This window comes from Pteropus medius, unplaced genomic scaffold (assembly GCF_902729225.1).
Source record: "Pteropus medius unplaced genomic scaffold, Ma_sr-lr_union100, whole genome shotgun sequence".
NCBI classification, from domain to species: domain Eukaryota; kingdom Metazoa; phylum Chordata; class Mammalia; order Chiroptera; family Pteropodidae; genus Pteropus; species Pteropus medius.
Genome location: NW_024354500.1, coordinates 10,015,934 through 10,031,609, shown reverse-complemented (window position 1 = coordinate 10,031,609; position 15,676 = coordinate 10,015,934). Strand labels below are relative to the sequence as shown.

Here is a 15,676-nt window from a genome sequence, read left to right as displayed (position 1 = left end):
CAGTTATAAGAACAGGAAAGATAATACTTGGCTAACTTCTGACTCCTGATGTCACATATTACCTGCACTGCCAATAGATAATTAAAGCATATCCCCTATGTTAGATAAGCTACTTTAAGGACTGTGGAAAAAAGTTAAAGAATACAATAATTACCTTCCTACAAGGTAGTCTACAGCAAACTAAGCATATATCCAAATGACAGGTTGGATGGCATTAGGATCAATTGTTAGACAATCATATGATTAAGTGTAAATCTATCTTGAATTCATTCAACACTTGAAATCAATTCTTCAATACTGAGCTTCCCAACTATATTCAGGTCAATATTAGAATTTCTTCTTCTTTTTTTTGGCCCTCTCTTTAATTCTTACCACCCCCCTCTTCCACCCCTGACTTATGGATGTTGCCGTTTCCCCTTAAGAGCTGGATCTCTGAAGGCGGGGCATCTCCTCCCACACGCTCCTGGCGTGCACCTGACATGCACCTGACGTGCACCTGACGTGCACCTGGGGCCTGGCACCCCTGGTGCACTTGGGGGGCCTGGCGCACCCGGGGTATGGTTTATGGCTCCACTTGGGGCGCGAACCCAGGACCTTCTGCTTGTAAAGCAGACGTGCTAACCACTACACTATGGAGCCACTCCCCAATTTCTTCTTTGACGGAAATATTCAAAACCAATTTCTCAAATCAGGATAATGTGATTTTATCTTCAAAACAGTGAAAGTTGTTTTAAAATCAATTTATATTTAAACATTCAAATCAAAAGTTAAGCATAAAGCTAGTTTTGAAGAGTATGTGCATTGGCACAAAGACCCTCTAAAACAATTTGGTGATTCACTTTACGTAAAGAACTGAGAATGTTCTGTTTAGGGATGAGTTTTATGGTCTATTGCACATCTTTTCTTCAATGCAAATATATATTATGTGCGCTTAACTCTTTCTTTCTCAAGAAATTATTTCAGGCTGTGACGTTGAGTCAAAATCTCTGTTTTATTTTGCTAAGTTTCTGGAGAGGATTGTCTGTGTGTGAGAAGGAAGGTCAGATGGAGGGGAGAGAGGAATGTAAAAAGACATAGGGCTGGCAGGTAAAATAAAGAGTGTCTCTTTGAAGAGTAGCTTTATTTCAAACCTTCCAGGAACATTTCAGATCCCTTCACGTAGGGGGCTTCTAATCCAAGTAGTGTGAAGATCAAACTAAATTGCTTGCAAAAGATGGGGAACTTATGGCTGTTAGTTTTTAAGAAAAGATGTGTGGGATAAAGTGAAACAGAGGGAATGAAGTGATGACAAAACAAAAATAATATTTCTGCAGTTTGCCTTGGGAGAAAGACAGACAAAGAGACAGAGAGCTTTGGGACTGCATTCTTACCATCCGAGTGAAGGAGTGTGGAAATGAGACCCAGGTCAGAATGTCCTATGAAGTTTTTCTGGGCTCTAACATAGAATTATCCTGGAGGGATTCAGAACTCTACTCCTGTGCACCGAGGAGGGTGTTAGAAAAGTCCCCTGCCATATGAATAAAGCTTTTCCACCTGCTTTTAAAAAATTGATCAATGAAACATTTGTACTACTTTTTTCCTACAAACTTCACATTCTGCATCATCATGGTCAGAGCTACATTGAAAGTTGGTGGTAAACTACTATTTTTTTTATAAGCCCAATTCTAAAGCATAATCTGTTTAAGAACATCTTTGTTAGGTTATATCTCAGGATGATTATAAACAAACCCCATGGGATGTTATTTCATGTCTGCTAAAGTAATTTCATGCTAGCAACAACATTCAGAGTCTCTTTTTCAAGTCTGCATTAGATATCAGGGAGACTAAGTTCAGACTGTGCTAATTATTTTGGCTGTAAGAGAGAAAATCCAAATTTCTTAGAATTACAGACTTGTTTCAAAGTCAAAAGTTTGACCTTTAAGCTACTGGTTTAAATTGGCAGGTCACTAATACTCTTCCTAGTCTACTGCTTTCACCTTTTCAAGGAAAGGTAAAAATGGAGTCTGAAAAAAAATTATGTAGACATTTAGAATGGATTGTACCAATCCACAGGCAAAACAATGCAATTAGAACTATCTAAAGACAAACTTACCTCTTTGTTCTGTTCTAATTTTACCTTCTATACATTTTAATACTTTTATGAGAGCATATAGAAAGTAACATGTACATTTGAAAGTCTGCTGCAATAAAATGATATTCTCCAACAGTTCTTAGAAGAAAAGATATTTATAATTAAATATAAGCAAAGCACATATTTTCCTTTCCTTTCTAACACTTGCAGAGGGGAGATTAACCTGATGAGGGGTGGGTAGAATATAGATGGAGGGTAGCAAACACTGATAGTTGCTGACCCAACAGCTATTTCTCTCTTTCTGCTGTGGTAGGCAGAATAACTCCCCTATCCCCTCCGACTAAAGGTGTCCACTTTCTAATTCTCAGGACCTGTAAATGTTGCCTTTTTTGGCAAAAGGGACTTTGCAGATATGATTAGGTTAAGGATCTGGTGATGGGGAGAATATTGTGGAGTATCTGGGTGGGTCCAATATAATAAAAAAGGTCTTCATAAGGAAGAGGGGGAGGTAGGAGAGTTAGAGAAGGAGATATGATGATGGAAGTAGAGGTTGGAGTGGTATAAAGAAGAGGCCATGAACCAAGAAATGCAGACCTCTAGAAATTGGAAAATACAAGGAAATTCTCCCCTAGAGCCTCCAGAAGATACTTAGAGCTTCCAACACCTTAACTGTAGCCCTGTGAGACTTTTTCCCCCCCGGAATTCTGACTTAGTACTGTAAAAAAAGAAATTTGTGTTGTTTTAAGCCATAAGTTTGTAGCAATATGTTATATCAGCAATAGGAAACTATTACACAGCCCTAGAAGATGAATCACAATTACTCTAAACTAATTGCGGACATTCCGTTGATCTTTGCCAAATGTCCCTTGTGATTTGCTATAAAGAAAAGGTTACTTGCAATCTCTAGAAAAAAAATTTTTTTCTGATCCATTTATCCTTTCCCTCTTGCCTGGGATGTTGGCATGAGATGTGATGCCTTGACCTGTGGCAGCATCTTGTGACTGTGAGTTGACAAGATCTTAAAAGTCCAAAGGCCTAATAGCACATTGAGGATGACAGAATTAAAAGTTCTTAAAGACATTATTAACCCATTGCACCAAATCAGAAACTATCTATCTCCAGATTTTTATACTTGGATAATTAACTCTCATTATTGCTTATGTCAGTATTATATATGGAATCCAACCTAACTGATACATTTGGTATTTGCAAGGTGATCGATGTAGTTAATGAAAAATTGACTCAATAGGTTCAATAAAATCTCTTCGGATTTATCCTGTTCTTCATTCTGAGAAGATGACTGATTTAATGTATTGAAGGGCACCATATCAACCAGAAGAATATTTGCTCCTCTAGCAATTCTAATCAAAACACACTTTTTTTTTTTTCAGAAGTTTGGGAGAAAAATATGAACTATACCAATTTGTTGGCTTTGTTCACAAGGTAACAAAATTAAGAACTAAATAGACGAATTGATTTTGATGGCAAAATAAAAACCTGGCTGACATTCCACTGATTAGAGAACCAGGCAACTAATGAGTACATGAAGTAATAATGGAATATTATAATATGTGAAACACTTAATGTAGTTCCAACAAATTAGACAGCAAGGCATTAATTACCAACTTTGATAAATGGTCTGGCCTTACCCTCCATGCTTTTCTCTATAACTATTGTAGCAGTAGAAAAATGAATCATATTTAAATAATTTCAAATCAGAGAAAAACAAGATTGCGCATCAAAAATATTTAAATTATATCCTTAGATATGCAAAATTATTCATGAGGAAATTTAAAAATAATTTTTAATTAATAATATCCAAGTCCTTTGCTTTTCTTTGAGAGAATAGCTGTTTATAGCTATAATTATAAATATGAATTAGTTTTTCTTCCCCTCTAGATAAATAGCTTGATGTATTTATCTAACAGACCCTGCAAAGTTAGGATTCTGAAATTTTTCTTTTCCCTTTATCAATTTATTAAGTCTTCATCTCATTAGCATTTTTGGAAAATAAAATGCTATAATATTATGTACTACAACATCTTCCTATTTATTTCCTTTCTAAAGTCATGTTAAAAAGGGCAATTCATGTGAATTTTTCCTGAGTTACTTCAACTAGATACTCTTTTTCACTTTCAAAATTAACCAAGGAATAACTCACTCTTTCTAATTCCTTAGGAGTGACCTCAGATTACTTGAGGTCGCTTCTAGACCCTATGGGCTTTAGGTCACATTAATTACTTTGATTTTATTTATTTATTTATTTTGCATTGTTGTCTACCCATATTCTGGGAACTTCTTGAGAGAAACACCTGTATCTTTCATCCATGCAGATTCCAAGCTTAGCTCAGTGGCCCAATGTTGTTATAAAAAAATGCAGGAAAAATGAACATAGAACCTTACTATATATCTGCCTATAGAATCATATACTGACCCTACCTGTTCTCAGTCCTTGAGTGTATGTTTGAAACTTGCGCAAATTTTGAAGTATTTTTTTTCCTCTCCTGCGTTATAATAATCAGAAAGCTATTACATGGAGAAGTGAAATTTGAGATTTATAACCATTATTGCCTAATGAGTCTTTTGTTCTAATAATCTTACCATACATTATTAGTAAGAATGCTTGGCTGAAAAGTAAAATAAAAGTTCATTTATTAAAAAGAAATAAGAAAATGTATTATCTCACAAAGCAAGAAATCCAAAGACAGTAGTTTTCAGGATTGATTAGTTCAGTTGGTTTATTGATGTCATCCTGAACTTAGGTCTTTCCAGAATTTTGAGATGTCAGCCAGAACTCAGGTCTTTTCAGAATTCTGCTTTGCTACCGTCAGCATGTGGATTTGCATCCCTTATGGCAAAAGCTGCAGTAGTTCATGCCCAGAGCAACAGTGTCTACAGGCAGAAAAGAGGTGCCATCTCTTCCTGGTATTTCTCTCTTTTCAAAAATATCCGAAGTTATATATGTTCACAGTTTAAAGAGCCTGTTAACCTTCTCCAAAGGCCAGCACACTTTGGTCTCTATTAGCTGATTATTATTTTAATCTTTACCTCAATGTCTTCAAATAACAAGCTTGTATCACATGCTCGTATTCTTGAGTTTTCAGGTTTTAGACATTTTCTATTGATTTCTTAAAGTGGAAAATGAAGCTTTAACTTTATTTTTTTCCCGATTCATTTCTCCACTGTGTGTTTCTTGTAAGGTTTCATTTGAGATCTTCCTTTGCCATTATCTTAGGCAATCTTTTTGCATCTCTTTTACTATCTATTCGTTACTGTGTCTCTTGAAATGCTCTTTCTTGTTTAACTTCTCAATAATGGAATATTTCTTCCAGTAGTTTCCTGAGAAAGGGTGCCAGGAAGATACATTTTTGAAATTTTGAATGTCTTTATTCTACTTTATATTTACCCTTAAGTGTCAGTTTGATTAGGTATTCAATTTTAGGTTGGAAATAATTTTCCTTGAGAATTTTGAAGGCATTGACTTCTGGCTTCCTGCTTCTTGCTGTTGTTCACATGAAGCTTGTTTCCTGATCCTTTGTAAATGGTCTGCTTCCTCCCTCCCTGACCTCCTACCTGTAGCCTTGATTTTGTTCTTAGTATCCTGAAATTTCATGATGATTTTCTTTGATGTGGTTTTATTTTCACCTTTTGGGCTGGGTGGATGGTGGGTCATTTTATTCTGGAAACTCATATGTTTTTCAATTTGGGCAATTTTTCTTATATTATTTCTTTTATGATTTACTCTTTCTCTCTTCTTTTTTTCATGGATTCTTATTATTTGGATGTTAAACCTCTGTCATAGCCAGCCTCAAAAATGGCTCCCAATGATTCTTGAGTCTTGGTATTCATGCCCTAGTCCAGTCCCTTCCCACATGAAAGAGCTGACCTGTGAAACCAATAGGATATTGTGAAAATGATGAAGTACGACTTATAAAATTAGGTCATAAAAGACATTATAACTTCTCCCTTGCTCCCTTTGGAGTCATTTACTGGAAGGATACTCAAGTATGGACTCCATTTGTGGAAGGATACCATAGTAAGGAGCTGAAGCCCCCTGCCAGCCACTAGCATTTACTTGCCAGGAATGTGAGTGGGCCACATTGGAAGCAGATTCTTCAGCCCCAGTGAAACCTTTGGATGATTCAATCTCAGATGGCGTCTTGACTGAGCTGCTTGATGAGACCTTGAACTAGAGCTGCTCAGCTAAGCTGCCCTTGGACGCCTGACTTATAGAAGCTATATGAAATAATAAATATTTATAGTTTTAAGTTGGTATAGTTTGTTTTTGGCATAGTTCGTTGATAACTAACATGACCTTGTTTGATTTTTAAATTTTCTTATGCTGGTTATTAGCTGGAGACCTCAACTACAGTCCATATGGTCTCTGTGTGTGGGTTAGTTTGGTCTTCCTCACAGTCATTAGCTAGTCCTCATAAGTCATGCTGGGTCACCTTTTATTGCATCTTATTCATTGCTGCAGTAACAAAGTTCTACCCAAATCCATGAAGAGTGGCAAGATTCTAGGAGAGCACATGGGACTGGAAATATTGCTGTAGACATTTTTTTCTGTAACCATTTTTTAAAAATATAATATGCCAGAGTCTATGTATAAACATTGATTAGGACTCAAAATTTAACTCCATGCCATTGAAGCCAACGCTTACATTTTGGAAGATCTCAACTTTTGTCATTAAAAATTAAATACTACCTTCATAATAATGATTAAAGAGCAAATTTTCTTCCCTATTCTCTACGTTCCTCTTTTCCTTTGCCCTCAACTATTGTTACTTTCTTTAATAAAATATTGGTTAATTTAAACTATGGTCACTTTGGCTTATTCTCTATTTTGTTGTTGTTGTTTGTTTTTAATTTGGGGATGTTGATAAATATACCAGCAATGGTCTTTGAATACAATGATATCTTTAATACTGAATTGTCTTTAATCTTTTATAATGTTATTTTTCTCTGACCTATGGGGAAGATGAAATACTTATAATTTGACTGCTCTTTTCTCAGTTGTTTTGAGTTTTGTTGTTGAGCTCTCTAACCCCATTTTCATGCTTGTACAACAGGATCTCTTTCCAGGCAACTGAGCCTTTGCTTTAAAGTCTATTTTGTTTAATATGAGTATTGCCATTCCAGCTTTTTTTAAATTTCCATTTACATGAAATATCTTTTCCACCCCTTTACTTTCAGTCTGTGTGTGCCTTTTAATATGATGTGGGTCTATTGTAGGTAACATGTGTATGGGTTTTGTTTTCTTATCTATTCAGCCACCTTATGTCTTTGGATTGCAGCTTTTATTCCATTTACATTTAAAATAATTATTGATAGGCATGTAATTATCGACATTTTATTTTTCATAGTTTTAATCTTTTTCCCTCCTTCTTCTTAAATAAGTTTAACATTTCTGAGACTTGTTTGGTGGTGAGGAACTCCTTTACCCTTTCCTTGTCTGGGGAAGCTCTTTATTTGTCTTTTGATTCTAGATGATAGCCTTGTTGTGTAGAGTAATCTTGGTTGTAGGTCCTTGCTTTTCATCACTTTGAATATATTGTGCCAATCCCTTTTGGCCTGCAAAGTTTCTGTTGAGAAATCAGATGACAGTCTCATGGGCTCTCCCTTATAGGTAATTAACTGCTTTTTTCTTGCGGTTAATTTAAGATTCTCTTTTAAGATTCTCTTTTTGTCTTTAAACGTTGGTGTTTTAATGGTGACGTGTCTTGGCATGGGCCTCTTTGGATTCATCTTGTTTGGAACTTTCTACACTTCCTGGACTCGTATATCTATTTCCTTCACCAAATTAGGGAAATTTTCTGTCATTATTTTTTGAAATAGGTTTTCAATTCCTTGCTCTTTGTCTTATCCTTCTGGTACCCCTAAGATGTGGATGTTGGTGTGCTCGATGTTGTCCCAGAGGTCCTTTAAACTATCCTGATTCTTTTGGATTCTTTTTTCGTTTTGCTGTTCTGTTTAAATGTATTCTGCTACCTGATATTCTAAATCACTGATTTGATCCTCTGTTTCTTCTAATCTACTTTGATTCCCTCTAATGTATTTTTCGTTTCAGTTATTGTATTCTTCATTTCTGACTGATTCTTTTTTATATTTTTTTCTTCATTTTTTTAATGTTACCAATCTCTTTGTTGAAGTTTTTACTGAGATCACTGTGCAGGGGACATACATGCAGGTATGTCCCCTGCATGGATTGTGTGTGACTTCCTGTTGTAGTTGAGCCTGGATTGCTATTGGCTCATCAGTGGGAAGGATTAATTGGTTGATTGGTTGTGAGGACTGTGACTACAGTGAAGGAGCTGGTGTGCAGAGGCTGACCCTACAGAGAAAGATTTGCTTTAGTGGGGCTTTAGTGCCTGCTAAGTCTGCCTTTTGGGTGTATTGTTTGTGGAGGTGATTGGATGGTGCTCTGGTGTAATCTGAAGCCGGCTACTAGGTGTGATAGTTCTGAGGCCTCTTGGGAAGGGCTCTGGTGCAGGCCAAGGTCAGCTGCTGCCTGTGCCGTACCAGGCCATCTGGTATAAGCTACAAAGTGATCTACAGATGGTTGATGCTTGGACTGGGCTTGTAGGGATGTGGTAGAGGCTAAATTCTGAAACAAAGTCAACTGGTACTGGGCTTTGGCCTGCTTAGCATGAGGTACAGGGCACTCTGAGACTAGATTCTGCTTGTTTGGAGTTTGTGAACCTTTGAGAAATTTTAGGAAAGTCTGTAGCATGATTGAAGACAGGCTGTATGGAAAAGTCACTGGAAGCATCTTGGATAGACTTGAAAGTTGAATGGGTCAGGGTACCAGGGAATCACCAGGGTGGGGCAAACACAGTTAGCTAAGTTGAGGAAGACCCATGTATGGTGCCTGCCAATGCCTGCAGGCTGGATGTGAAGAGAGCTCAACAAAGGAATAATGGCTTCTGCCAGTACTTCTGTCTGGGAGAAAGCTGCTCCACCAGCCCTTGCCCTGACCAGCCATACATCCCTGTATGTTTCTGGTGCTTTTAGAGCTGCTGCTGGATCTCAAAGAGAGTGAGTTGGTCAGCGAAAAAGTCAGTATGTGGGTCTTTGAAGAAGAACACTTGTCTCTCAAGCAGCCCTCCATCTCACTCAGCCACAATCCTGTAAGCCACAATTTCTGCTAGTTTTCACAGACAGTAATTATGGGTACTTCTCTTTCTGGCACTGGAACACTTGGTTGGGGAGGCTGATATGGGACTAGGACCCCGGCTCCTCTGGAGGGAACTCCACAGCCAGAATATCTTGGCTGATTTTTAACTGCCACATGTGGGTATGGGACCAGCCTGTTCTGTGTCTCTGTCTCTTCTACTAGTCTCCATGTAGCTTCTTCTGTATATCCTTAGTTATAAGACTTCTATTCAGCTAGAATTCAGGTGGTTCTCAATGATAGTCGTTCAGTAGTTTAGTTGTAATTTTGATGTTGTCATGGGAGGAGATGAGCACAGTGTTTGCCTACTCCCTTATCTTGATTGGAAACTATTTTTTCCTCTTTCGAATTGAGAAAATGGGGACTTTTATTTTTATGGGTTAAAAATGAAAGAACTAAAGGTCACCTTTAGCTTTTGTTTGATGGAAAAAAGAAACAGAACAGGAGGAAGAATCAGTGTGGGATACAGGTGGGGAGAGGAACAGCAAGATGTTGTGATGGGACATCCAGTAGGTAGTTGGAAATATAGAGAACTTGGGAAATGGTTTTTCTTTAGGAATCATCAGCATATAGAAGGGCAGTGAAACTATGAATGAAATAAAATGGCTCAGGAAACGCTTATGAAGTAAAAGTGGAAACTGGGCCATCATAAAACAGAGCACTACTTGTGAATAGAAGAAGAATGAGGAGACTGTAATTGGAGAAAGCAAAGGAGGAAAGGGCTGCAGTAAGACTGAGTTGTCAACAGCAGGGAGTTTATATATAAAATAATATAAAGAGGCCACAGTTGTTTTCAGCAAGAGCCATTTCGATATAATTATAGGTCTGAAAATCATATTCAAGTGGTACCTAAACATTTTGGTTGTCAACTTCTGATATAATGCTTCAAATTTTATTCATGTGTCTTGGGTACTCATGAATCTTATCAATATTTTATGTTAGAAGTATTCAACTTAATAACTACTTTTTAAGCACTTGCTATTTGACTACTTGGTGAATTTTTAGCTTTGAACAGTTACTGAACTTCCTAATAGATCACATCAGGTCCTTATAGAACATACATTTCAGCAATGGAAAGTTTAATTTTATAGCATAATTAACTTGATAAGCAAAGATGAACTTTTATTATTTATTTATCTATTTATTTATTTATTTTTAATTAAATTATTTTAATTAGTTTCAAGTATATAGTACATTGGTTAGACATCTATATAGTTTGTAAAACGATCCTCCCAATTGCTCCCTCCCTCCTCTGACCCTCCATCTGGCCAATGTGTTAATACTAACTGCATTCCCTATGCTGTGCTCCCCATCCCCGTGACCATCTATCAGCTACTAATTTGTACTTCTTTAACCCTTCACCTTATTCTCCCAGGCCCTCAAACTCTCCTCCCCTCTGTCCATCACCAAATTGTCCACTATATTTGTGAGTCTGTTTTTGATTAGTTTGTTTTTTTTATCCCTTAGATTCTACATATAAGTGAAATCATATAGTGTTTATCTTTCTCTGTCTGACTTAAATACCTTCTAGGTCCATCAAAGCAATATCTTTTCCCATCCTCTTCCTTTTAGTCTGTGTGTGTCTTTTAATCTGAAGTGAGTCTCTTATAGGCAACATGTAGGGGTCTTGTTTTCCTTTCCATTCATCTGCTCTATCTTTTAGTTGGAGTACTTCATTCTTTTCCACTTATTGATAAGAATGTAGTTGTTACCATTCTTGATTCCTGTTTTTGATACATATTTTTTCTTCTCAAAGAAGTCCTTCCAACATTTCCTGTAATACTGGCTTGGTGGTGATAAATTCCTTTATCTTATTTTTGTCTGGGGAGCTCTTTATCTGTCCTTTAACTCTAAATAATAGTTTTGCTGGATAAATTGTTTTTGGTTATAGATCCTGGGTCTTCATCCTGTTGAATATTTTTTGCCAAGCCCTTCTGTCCTGCATAGTTTCTTTTGAGAAATCAGCTGCCAGTCTTTTGGGTTTTCCTTTATAAGTAAGTATCTGTTTTCCTCTTGCTGCTTTTAATATTCTTTCTTTGTACTTAACCTTTGACATTTTAATTATGATGTGTCTTAATGTGGGCCTATTTGGATCCCTGATTTTTGGAATTCTCTGAGCTTCCTGGGGTTTTATGTCCCTTTCCTTCATCAGGTTAGGGAAGTTTTTCATCATTATTTCTTCAAACAGCTGTTCAACATCTTGATTTTTTTCAGTACGCCAATCAGACAGTTATTTGGACCCTTAATAGTGTCCCATATGCTCCTTAAATTATTTTTAGAGTCATAGCATCTCATCTTTTGCCATTCTGATTGTGTGTCCATGGCTTTCTCATTCTCTAGATAGGGCATTTGATCCTCTTCTTTATTTACTTTGTTAATTCCTATATTTATTCCATTTAATGTACTTCTCATCTCAGATAATGTATTCTTCATTTCAGACTGGTTCCCTTTTATAATTTCCATTTCCATTTTTATGTTTTTTATTTCTTTGTTGAAGTTCTTATCTGCATTTCTCGAAAGTTCATTGAGCATCTTTATAACCAGTGTTTTGAACTCTGCATCTGTTAGATTACTTGACTCCATTATATCTGGCTCTCTGTTCTGTTCTCTCATATGGTTTCTGCTTCTTTGTCTTCCTATTTTGGCTGCCTTTCCATGTCTGTTTCTATGTACTAATCAAGCTCCTAAGTCTCCTAGTCTTATTATTGTGGATTTGTGAAGTAGGTGTCTGTCCAGTGGCACAGTCTTGAGAGGGGTTCAGTTGCAGGCCAAATTTAGCCCGAGCCTCTGCCCCTCCAGGACCACCTGTTAAGATTCAGCAAGCAATCCACAGATGCTGTACTTATAGTTGCCTCCAATGGCCATACCAGAAACAGAGGCCAGCTGCCTCTAGTGTGAGTGTAGGCACTGCTCAGCAAGGAGCACCTGACTCGCTGAGGATATACCTGGATGTGGCTTGTGTGGGGCTGTGAGTTGTGGGAGGTGGGGTCTCAGAGAATCCTCTGGGTGGAGTGACCTCTGTTATCCAGTTTGATGATGTCAAGGCTATGGCTGTGCTGTGTCTGGCCCACTGGAAAGGGGGAGAGCTCAACAGGTAACAATTGATACCTCTGGCACTTCTGTATAGAATGAGTCTCCCCTGGGCCCTCACTCTGACAGTGTCTCCCTGTAAGTCCCTGGTACCCTCTGTGCGTGGTCAAATCGGCACTGGTGCTCTGAGTGAGCAGGTCCATTGCTGTGAAAATCCGCTGTTGCTGCCGTTGCTGCTGCCATAGCCTCTGTCTCACTCAGCTGCTGGAGACTGGGCAGCCTCGCGTCCTCGCCCTGTTCTACCTTCCGCCATTGCAGGGTGCTTTATTGGATTTATCCCTAGGTGTATGGCTTGTTCCTCTAGGTCCCAGGAGATGTTTCCATGCTGCTGCTCCTTGTTTCTGTCACAACTTTGATTTGGTAGCCAGATGGATGAACAGAGCCTCTATCATCTACGCCATTTTTTTTCCCCTCTCCAAGCAAAGATGAACTTTTAGATCTTAGTTAAAAGGTGATCTGTGTAGTACAGTGGTATTTGACTAATGTGAGTTTTAAAAATAAATTAAGTCATATCATAAATTATTCCTAAAATATATACGTTAACATACAAATCACATATAAACTAGCTATTAAAAATAATAACACAACTAATATTATTTCTTAAGGGCAAAATTTTATCATGTTTGGTATCATCCTATCAATATTGCTCTACCGAACACTTTAATTATACTTCCTTATTTATACTCATTTCAGTGTGAAATGCCTGTTTTAATTCCTGACTTTATTATGCTTTTTACATAGCTAACATGTCTTTAATTTTATATTCTGCGGCCTTTCAGAACAGCTGAATCCTCAAAGTTGCTCAATAAATATTTGGCAATTAATAATCTGTCCTATAAAGGGCAGTTAGACAATGAATGCCAGCCCAACTTACTGTTTTTGTCCAATATTTTTTTTCTGGTTAAATGTGACTTTACATTGGAGGTATTTTCTGCTATTCACCTCATTTGGAAACTCTAAGGAAATAATTTCTTGATGTTGACTGTGATCTTTGTAGTGGGTGCTCTTTTTTTCTCTCTCAAATTTCTTGCTTTATAGCATAAAGTGAAAGTGTTTCTTATACTTTTATCCTTTTGGAATACTTCTGTTGAGGTATCATCTCTCATTTTCTCTACCTCCTGGGTTGCCCTGACTCTTAAGGAGAGTAATTCATCTGATGGGTGAAATGTAAAAACCTTTCAATAACTAGAACTCACTGTATTAGAATGTGGACTGGGAGAGTCTTTGATGGCTCTTTCTTCCTTGTGTGTGACAGCCGCAACTTCCAGGTAGTTGGGTATGGGTTTGCTTTGTATTCTCAACTCTTCCCAAGAAGTTCTAAACTATAAACTTGAGAAGAGGTATTGGAAGTCCTTATTTTGAGTGTAGGCCCAAATTGTATGACTTACAACCTTACTTGTCAAATTTAAGACACCGTTAATAATAGGATGCCCCATTATTTTATGTGCCACTAAGAAAAAAGATGTTGCCAGTTAAACCACAGTATAATGTTTTATTACTTAGAATTTTAATTTTATGCTTGTTACAAAGGCCTTTTAGACACATTAGTTTTTCTCTTATGACTAATCACTATGTATTAATAAGAAAAACATAAAGAAAATAAGTTAAGGTATTCCTAAAATTTATTTACATTAAAAGTTAGATTCTTTGAGTCATATTTCACCTGGGTTGTCAGCATCCATGATTTTGCCACACATTATTTTCTTCTGTGCCAACGGCACTGATGACCCAACATTTCTTAAAAGAGCGCTCCACTCTTGTCATCAGGATTCCATCCTAAGCCACTGATATCCTTTCTCAAATACTGATTGTGCAGGAGCTGTGGCTGGCAACTAGCAATTCCAAAACACATACCCATTTTGGATTATTAAAGATATGAAGAAAAGGTGACTTAAAATGTGTGAAATGTGGTGTTTCTGTTGTGCCCACAGAGTTTATTACTTCCCAGTACTCAACACTCTTATTAAGAAAACATAGGAAATCACTGTTAAGCCAATAGATTTTCAATCAATTCTAGACATGGGTAGTTCACACTAATTAGTGCTCTATTATTATGTGCAGACAAAGTTGCTAAAATATAATTTTAGCTGTAGACTAAAGTAGCTACAAAGCAGGCTGTGTGATAACTTGGGGTGGCGGGACCAGGGTCATGTAGTTCTCGTGATGAAGTGCATTCCATAAGGCAGTACTTTATCATATTGACTCCTTCAAGAACACTGTGTCTGAGACTGGTGTTTGGCCAATGAATTTAGATAGAATGTGTTTTGTATTGCTAGAAAATGCCTTAAAAATTATCTAACCCAACGTTTTCATTTTAAATATGAAGAAATCAGTTCTGGAGAATTTAAGATTTTTTTTTTGTATAAAATAACATTGTTAGTGAGTGGCAGAAATGGGAGCTTTCTGTGAATGCCCTGCACTCAGTTTTATTTGAGCTGTAAACAGAATAATAGGATTTAATCTTCCTGATGTATGTTTGTTCTGAAAATTCAGAGTAGAGGAGATTCTGCAGAAACACTGGGTTTGCATTTGTTTAATGAATGTTTCTCTGAAAAATCACAAAATAACTGATTTTCCAAGAAGTGGTTTAGTGCAGTCTGAAGAGATGACCTCAGAATAACCAACATTTGAGATGCATACATTGGAATTTTTGATGTAGAGTAAGCTTGGAGGAAGTAAATTGCAACAGTATTTCCTCATCTTTTCTATGATACCCTCATCTGAACTCTTTGCCTTGCTTCTAATTCTCCTCCCCTCAAACAAACTACTAATCAAAAATATCACAATTCATGAGAAACTAAAGAGCTCTGGATACCTGCAAGCCCCATGTCTTGAAAAACAATATCCAGAACTTTTGTGGACTAGGATACTATCTGGTATCAGACCCAGGATTTATCAAGGCAGATATTAGAGAGAATCCTTTTCTCCACTGTAGATTCAATTAGTTCCTAGATCCTCCTGTGTTAGTTTAAGACTCTTTTGGTTGAAGTAATAAACTCAACTACCTAAAGAAAGAAAGGGCACAAAATGTCTCATGGATCACAACTACAATCTGCACTCTAGTTCCAGGAAAGAACTGGAATCCGAAATTGAAGACTTTTAGGGCCTTCTTTCTCTGCTCCTCTCTGCCTCACTGCTTCATTCTTCTCTCTTGTTGCTGATTGATTTCATTTGCTTCTCCAGTCCAAATGAAAAATGAAAATACAGCTGCTAACAGCACCCAAATGTATATTACAGCTCAAGCCTCCTGCTTCCAAAAGAGCATGCTCCTCTTTCTTAAAATGGATTCTGCAACTGCAGATTGAGAGGAAGGCTTTTAACAAGAGAAGAAGATATTGTAA

The 15,676-nt window shown here is 37.1% G+C and overlaps 1 non-coding gene across 1 annotated transcript; it reads right to left on the bottom strand.

Annotated features, from left to right (window-relative positions):
* Positions 1–565: 565 nt before the first annotated feature.
* TRNAV-UAC (transfer RNA valine (anticodon UAC)) lies at positions 566–639 on the bottom strand. The gene has a single exon. It is a non-coding gene; the product is annotated as a tRNA-Val (tRNA).
* Between the last annotated feature and the right edge of the window lie 15,037 nt (positions 640–15,676).